An 8,989-nucleotide genomic window follows, 5' to 3' on the forward strand; every position below is an offset into this window, starting at 1 on the left:
ATGCACAGGACCCCTCTACAAGAAAGGTAGACAAGACAGGTAATAATGCAGGACCCACCTGAAGGCCCATATCATTTCACCCTGAGGTTTTGCCTGTTGGTAACCCAGCTCTACTTTAAAGTGCTTTATAATGCATTAACAATTGAATGCTGTAGTTGTATCTAGTCAGTGGAGCTAATTCAAACTACTTTACTGCTAGGCAGTTTTATCTAGGAAGCCATGGGAAAGCAGTGGAAAAAGGTTTCCCAAAAGGGTGAGTGAAAATACTCACAAAAAAGGAAGGGAGGCGTAAAATGCAAAAAAGTGAGAGAATTTAATATGCCATTTAGTGACTGTATATGTGCACATATTGAGCATATCCAAGTCCCTCACTTTTTTGCATTTGATACCCCCATCCTTTTTTCTAGGTAGTTTTATCTAAAATAATGTTTCATATATTATAGGTAGATCAAGTTTTGTATGAACAATCTTAACACAGTCTGAATGTTCTGGAGTTATAAATATTCTTACATACAGTATTTGACTAAATAACCTAAACTTCCAGCACTGAAAGTACAGAGAATATGTGCATCTGGCAGGCTACATTTTTATCATAGACTAGACATAATGCTTCTGGTTTTGTTAAATATGTTTCTCATATATGAAACACAGTTTAGTGATTTTTTTCCTCTTTGTTAAGGTGATGTAATGCTCTACCAAATGATTAGAAAAGTCATGTTACTAAAAGGAAACCTTTGATAATGTAAAACATATTGTAATGGCTGCAGCACCAGAATTACACTCACTTTATTAGGAACACCTGTGTAATCTAATGCAATCCAATACAACAGCTCTGCCATAAATACAAAGTTTATACATTTTTGTTGACATTGTCAGACAGGTGATAATTCTACTATATGTTTATTATTGAGGTCATTAGTTTGTGGTGGTGCCTAGGGCACCAAATCAGGCAGGGGGCACCAAATTGCTGGGTCTTTTTTTATTTACTGACAGGTGTGCTTGTAGACAACTTTTGGAAATATGCACTTGTTTTCCCTTCTTTGCATTTTTGCTCTCTTTTTTATCACTTGACTTGCATGGATTTTGATCTGGTTTGTTTTTCAAAGCCTTACTGGTCGGTCAGTTTTTGCCCAACAGCCACCAAACCTCATGTGCTACCTCAGGCCATACCACCAAACACTCACTGATGGCACCTTGATCCCCGCTTGACTTTTTGTCTGAAGGACTGGGAGGGCTTTGTCTGGGCTGGAGATACCATCGTTGAACTTCATTTTAGTGTGAGTTCATATTTGAAATTCTTGTACTGGAGGTACCATTGTTGCATTTTTTGGAGGGAGGGGGGTGGGGGGGGGTGCTCCAATCTAAAATCTCACCTAGGGCACCAACATAGTCAGGGCTGGACCTATCTGGAGTGAATTATATTGAAAAATATTCCTAATATTTTGCCCTGAAAATGTATAAACTTTGTAAAAGTAAAATTGTAAGGCAGAGCTGTTGTATTGGATTACATTTAATTGCACTGGTGTTTCGTAATAATGTGCTCAGTGAGTGATATCAAACACTCTGTTGTGAAAAGGAGCATCTAGCGGAACAGACTTGGCAGAAATGGAATATAATATTCATAAGTATGTTTTAATTAGTATGTAATCCCATGAAAATAAGAATTGTGTTTTCATTCCCTTAGAATGAGTCCTTTATATCTACAAAGGGAGTAGGTCCCATGGATGTAACACATCCATGCGTATGCTCCAGGCAAGCTGTAGGACTGAATGGGCGCCATTTTTAGTCCGGTATCCAGCTCTTACAATACATCCATGGTGGGTCCCCTTCTACGGAGACCGCCATGTTGCACCGCCATGTTTCTACAGTAGCCCAGAACCATGGATATATTATGACGGCCAAACACTGGCTCCAGAAAAGGCCTTTCGCGTGTTTCGCAAATTTGAAAAGGGAGAGGTGTATTCATTTGATTGCAATCTGCAACCTCACCGCTAGATGCCACTAAATCCTACACACTGGTCCTTTAAATTTAAACCATCGATGCTCCGCCCACCGCTTGGCGCTGCCGGTGCTGCTAAATTGCACATTACGTTTGCTAATTACTCCACGCAGCTGTAAAACTATGCAGACGTTTCCACCGCTTAAACTAGCTCATATAGCATTTCATAAAGAGTCTGTTTTTTGTTGCTTTATGACGACGGAGGAATATTGTGTTTCCACGGAAGCTTGGGACCGCCGCGACTCTTCAGGAAGGATTTCTGTGTTAACAGAGAGGCCGAGGATCCCGCTTAAGTATTGCTACTCGTAAGTCATGCTAACAGTGTGTTAGCTTTGAACACTTTCCTTCTACCTGCTCATAATGTTGCTCTCATCATTTTTTTTGTTTTGTTGGTCTTTTGAGTTGATGAACCCCCGTGTTTGAGTCTTGAGGGTTTACAGAGTGAATTGGTTTTGATCTGGAGGTTATTGCCGCTGTTTTGGGCGGTTAGTAGAGAGTAATGCTGCATGTTGGCTTTGGAGATGTAAACATGTCTTTCACGTAGCTCATTCGCATAATTATTTCCTCATAATATTGACTTAAATGGAAAAAACAAGGCTTTCTCTCACACAATGTCTAGATAGTCACGTTCATATTTTCTCCACACAGTTCATATTCAGCTAAACTTTGGTGAAATCTGTCAAAGCTTCATTTTACGGGTCTGTTATTTCCTAATTGTCTTTTGGAAGTTTCCTGGAAAGAATTATTATATATTATTATTATTTTGACACTAATTACAAGGAAAATAATCAAAGTAGAGACATACTGTAGTTCTGCGACCATTATCTTAGATAATTAGTTGATAAATTGTGTCCAGTTTATTGGCAAACTGCTCAATTTAAATGTTAGTAAATATGAATGAATTATTCTTCTGTTATCAGAAGCTTAATTCTTTTGAAATGTGTTTTTTGCATTTTTTCTTAAGGTTACAGTCGCTCAAGGTAGCTTAGCATACGATGATACATACGATGTAACTGTACTGACTTATTTCTCTATTCTCCTATAATTGGTACCACATTACATGGCTTTTTCCAGGAAACCTCCCTAAAAAAATATTTGGAAAAGATTAAGAATTTACACATCTTCTGTAAATTAAGTGTTACCGTTTGAGCCGCTATTGCCCCCATATTGCACTTTTTAAGCTGCTGGTCGTTATATTTTATGTTTCTATGCTGCTGTATGCTTCTGTGCTGCTTTAATCTTTGGGTTAAGTACAATGTGTGCTTCTGGTTTTATGCCATATGTGTTCTTATTACCTCTGTTGTTACTCAGTGCTGTTTGTTAACTTATTGTGGAACTGCAGTGTAGAGTCTAAAATGAATTTCCCCATGAGGACAAATAAAGTATATCTTATCTTAAACCTATTCCTAAACTGAAACAACTACTGCTGGTTATCTCGCTGCTTGTCAATGAAATCGTCTGCTCCAAGCCATTATTTCGTGATGTTATGGGATTATATTCATAGTTATTTACTGTCTAGCTGATTTGTCTTTGCCTGATGCCGTATAACAGATGGATTGTTGGGTTTAAAATGTCTCAATTCACTCGAAAGTATATTTCCTGTGATTGCAGGAGGTGCTTTGTTTGGGAATGTGCCAAGTGCTGAGGGAAAGTTTATCATTTGCACCCCGCCAATCGCTTTCAACTCTATATTCTGAATTCACATTGAAAAATTTGTTCCACGTGAGTTGGCTTATAAAACCTGCTCTTAAATCCCCCAAAATCCTGGGCAAATAGTGTTTTAATGCTACAGCGACGTCTCATCTTTTCCCTCACTCACCACTGTAGGAACCACGCTGTTTCCAGCACTGTTGGGTCCAGAAGCACATTTTAAATCAATGCTACAGAGACAGGCTCGAGTCCCTGCAACGTGGTTGATTGTGCGATGAACGCCAACCTCAGACCCTGCAGCCCTCAAAACTATCTTTTTCTCCAAACCCGCAGACCCTATTTACCTCTTTATATGTGTGTGTGTATGTGTTTGAGAGCGAGAGAGAACACATAGCCTTGTGTACATGAAATCCTTGTTGAAAGGCGTGCAGATGAAACTATGTGTGATTGTAGAGATTTGTTGTTGGGGTTCCCCCCTCCACAGATGAAGTAGATCTGTGGTGTGTGTGTTTGTGTGTGTGTGTTTCTGAGTGTGTCAGGCCAGAGGATGTGGCTGTACTATGAGATGAAACCTCTCCAATAAGCCTTTGTACCAGGATCAACATCTGTTAAACATGCCTTCCAACCAATTACAGTCTAAACATGAACTACGTACTGTATCTGCTGCTCTACTGACATGCAATATGGACGTATACAGCCTGAACTCACCACAGGAGGCATTAATAAACATTTTTAACTCCAGTGCACAGGCTCATTAAAACATATTATTGCTCGTTATACTCAAAGAAAAATATGGCCATAACTGATTTTGACCATGTTTTAAAAGGGCATTATGTCCAGTATGCACCAACTTTAATACTGAAACTGGCTATATTTGTAAAACTTAAACTTCTGTAAAATAAAGTCAAGCACATTATGTCATCGTAATTAAATATGGCAACATTAGGACTCAAAAGTGCTGGTTTTTGTAATATTACCGCCATCTTCTTTTTCTAGAAACTAGATTTTAATGGAAGATCAAAGTCAAGTACAGTGTAAATTTAAATGATTTGCATAAAACATAAATGATCCCTGGAGTTTTTATATACCAGTCTTGTATTTTTCTTCAGGTTGAATACTGTATGGGGTCTTGTATAAGGACTGTGAAACTCCATAGTGGAACTTTTTTATCTCTGATTTTTGTTGCCCTCTAATCTTTGTTCAGTCTGGTCTTGCTTAAGATGTTTAAAACTGAAATCTATTTTACAAGTAGATTTGTTCTTTCTTTGTTGATCTGTTTTAGAATAGTTTTTTTCCTGTAACTATATTAAGATACAGTAACACTGTGCAGTGTAAACAGAAAAACTGTTTACACTGTTTACCTAGGTCAGTGTACATAAATGTACTTTATGTGCATTAATGTAGTATGTGTGGGGTAAAAAACTTGACTTCTGTCTGTTATGTTGCTGTTTTTACCAGATCTCCCTTACAAAGGAGCGCTTATCTGGTTAAGAAAAAACAAGCCAAAAGCTTGTCCTGAGCCATACCTAAGATGCTAAATCTGTCATGTCTTATCTTATGTGTCATCTCTTTCTTCACTAGCAAAGAGCAATGTACAAAACATTCAAGTAGTGGCTTTTCATTTTTAGCCAGCACTGACAGACGCTTTTGCCAGTTAAAATGACAAATGTTGCCGGCGGCAGGTTATATCGGCTGTCACTAATTAACGATAATTCTGTGAGTAGCGATGACGCTACCGAACCACTATGTATCTAGTTAAGGTGAAACTGTATCAAACAGGAGATGCATCATCATAAGCCGTCACTGCGGCACTAGTCATGTAGACTGATTATGAGTCATGGGTCTGTGGTAAGAATGGTAGACCTCTCAACGAGAGGAATCTCTTTCATCTTTGATCTTGAGCATGTTCCCTTCCTTAATGTTTAATCTGATCGTCCTAACAGCTTGTTTGGAAAAACCGTGTTATTGAGCGGTGTCTTAAAAGCCTCCAGACCCAGGCCTCTTGGATACATCGTCCCACAGATACACACAAACATACACAATGTCTGCCCCAGACTGTCCTAAAGTCGTTCTGACTGTGACAGCCAGAGATAAATGTAGACACACTAACCTGGCCAGCAAGCAACACAACTGGCCTCTTTACTGTTCAATTTCATAGCTGCTCATGGCTGGCTAACATAAACATTGTGGGAGTGTGTCCTTTTAAGCTGCTTTTATTGTCCAGCTGCTTCTCAACCTCTGGATGTAAATTGTTGAGAGGCTGGGATGGAGGGATGAGAGGAGAGGGGAAATAAGGCAGGGATGAAAAGAGGTGAGGGGCTGGTTAATGTATTGGTAAGAAGTGAAGGGATGGGATTTTCTCTGAAGTAAGGCATGAATCATTTAGAGTGGTTCCTCTCTGTGTGTATCTGTGCATCTGTGTGCTAGGGGCATATGTGTCATTAAAGCAGAGGCATCACAAAGTTCAGAGAAACAAAATGTTTATTGAAACATCTTTCCAGACCGCTTAGCATCAGTTTGTTATTGTCTTGTGGCCAGGCTAGAGTTGTAGGGGCAAAAAAGAAATGCAAAAAGAAACAAATTGTATTTACACTGAATGGTCAGGAAACCCAACCTATGCAAATGAAGGAGGGAATCACACCGCAAGGCTTTGAAGCTGGTGTAGTCTCCTTGTGGCTGTCAGAAACAAACACTGGGATGGAAATCCTTGAAAATATGTTTGCTATGTAACTGTGGTGGATTCAGTATGATATTTATTTGTTTTGCTTGTAAGTTGTCAGTATGATTGTCTGTCTTGACAAAAGCATAAATTTGAATTCTTTTTTGAAGCTTCTTACTTCCCACAATACCTAAAGCAAAAGTTTGACATTTATTATTCTCTTTAGCTACTATTTAGGTACAGTCAATGAGAATTAAAGGTGCTGGTAGGGTAATTTAGTTCCTTTTTTATTATCTTTTTTCATTCAAGTTGTGTTATTATTTTCCATTCTGTTCTGCTCTCTTTCACCTCCACTGATAAGATTTACACAAATGCAAGAACAATAAATAACTTAACTGGCTTGTGTAGCTTTATACTGGATCTTGTATGGAGGGTCCCATTTAGTGCTGGTCGAACTAAAATAACTGTGGTGAATAAATGCTTGAGAGACATTTTATTGCACTATCCAACTGTCCAACCACACAGCTTTACATGTGGTTGCACAGACTCATCAGTGGTTTGAGTCTTTTTTTTTGGTGATGGATTTAATAACGTTTAGGGGGCCACATTTTAAAAAATGTCCTATCCTTTGGAGATAAATGATACATATCCTATCAAATTTCACTCTGTCTAGTCAGAGAGGACTCATAAGGATCTTTAGATGAAAGCCTTGATTCACACACTTCCTATATGACACATTTGGAACAATTGGAAGACCAGATAATCCGCTGTTTGCTTATGTACATCTTCACAGCATGATGACTAAAGATAAATAATTTTAAGCCAAGTCAAGTCAAAATTTATTTGTGTAGTACATTTAAAACAACCACAATTGACCAAAGCGCTGAACAGGCTTAAATACCAAAATTAAAAAAAACAAATAAGAATGAAAGAAAACAATAAACATACAAATAATAATTAAAGAATTGCGGCACAATAGAAGATGAAGTCAAGGTGTCAAGTTCAACTTGAGCTGAATGCCATTGAGAAGTGGCGGGTCTTCAGCAGCAACTTAAAAGTTTCAAGGATCTCAGCAGTTCTCATATAAATAGCTAAACTGTTCCAGAGATTTTATTTATTTTATTATTTAACCAAGAAGTAAAACAACAGCAAGGGCATTTGTGGTTTGTCAAGGCAGGATTCCATGCTCATACCAGTATTTGTCAAACTACTAGCTTTTTATTTTCTGTTTCACATGAGAAAAAATGTTTTCTTTTTTATATTTATTGTGTAAAGGTATTTAAATTACCCACAAGACAAAACACAGTCTTACACAGACAAACACAGCTCAGTCTGAGGTTGGGTTTAAACCTTTACTTCTGTCTGAACCTGGGCCAGCCTGGTTGTAAAATGTATCATCTATAGGCTGGCAGTTTGTGACCTAGAACGGCTCTGGGTGTGTTTATGTGTGTCTGAAGAGAGAGAATGATAAAGGGAGGTTGAAAGTAAATGCTGCTGTGGTCCAGCCATTCCCTTTGTTCACTTTTGAAATGACCCGTCTGATGGGTCTGTTTGGATGTTTTGATCCTTCTAGATGATCTGATGCGAAGGCACAGTATGACCACATACAGTAATGTATAATAGTTACAAGATTCATACATGCTTACAGGCATACATACAGTATGTACTCAGAACTTCTCCAGCAGGCCATATGTCTTTTTTATAGCAACAGCAGACTGTATATTGCACAGTAAGCTATTCTCTCTTTTGTCAGTACAGATGTGTGTGTGTGTGTGTCTTATGGACTTGTCCAGAAATGACCTCAATCACTTGACACTTAGAGAAGGTTCACTTAGTGTTTACTTTCAAGCCTTTTATGGCCTTTTTTTGCTGGCTGTGGATTAAGTCTAATCCTACAGGTTTAGTATATAAACTTGGCAACAGAATGCTTTTACATGTGCAGCAGGGCAGTCCAGGACAGTGAAGGAAGAATGAAAAGGTTCCTGGAGGCTCCTTTAAGGGTTTATTCAAATGAAACACTGGTTTAACCTTTTGGAACTCCTCCGGAAAACAAGGACAAGCAAATTTATTAAGACAAACCTTAATTTTTATACTATTATAACCACCAGCACTACTACAGCTGCCACTTTACTGCTACTGCTACCATTATTGCTACTTTTAGTGCTGCTGCTACGACCGTTACTACAGTATTATTACTCCTCCCCAGTTTTGTCAAAACATTTTTCTATGAACAACTCCAATTAAGGACAACACCCTTAAGATTATCATTGAAAAACCTAGGTAGTGAAAACAATGGAGGAGTATCTCATGGTTGAGGCATTTTTTGAACAATAAATTGTGGGTTAACAATCCTCTTTATACTGTAAAGCAGGAGTACTCAAATACAAGTCTTAGATGTAGGCTAGACTTACACATTTCCACCAGTAAGGGTGCATTACATGATGATATTTCACTACAAAAACTCCATTTTCTTCTAGGACAGTACACTGAACAGACTTGGAGCGTAAAAAAATGCGGGGGTCTTTGTGAGACTGTCTTGGATTCAGTGTGGATTGATATATTTAATAAAATGGAAGCGTATCTGTACCATGAGAAAACACTTTCTATGTGAATTGGCCATAGCTTCTCTCTCCAGTTCATCAGCCCTCCCCCACAATTCAACGGGGGCTGGAGGCAGGAGA

This window comes from Thunnus maccoyii, chromosome 19 (genome assembly GCF_910596095.1).
Source record: "Thunnus maccoyii chromosome 19, fThuMac1.1, whole genome shotgun sequence".
Lineage (NCBI taxonomy): Eukaryota > Metazoa > Chordata > Actinopteri > Scombriformes > Scombridae > Thunnus > Thunnus maccoyii.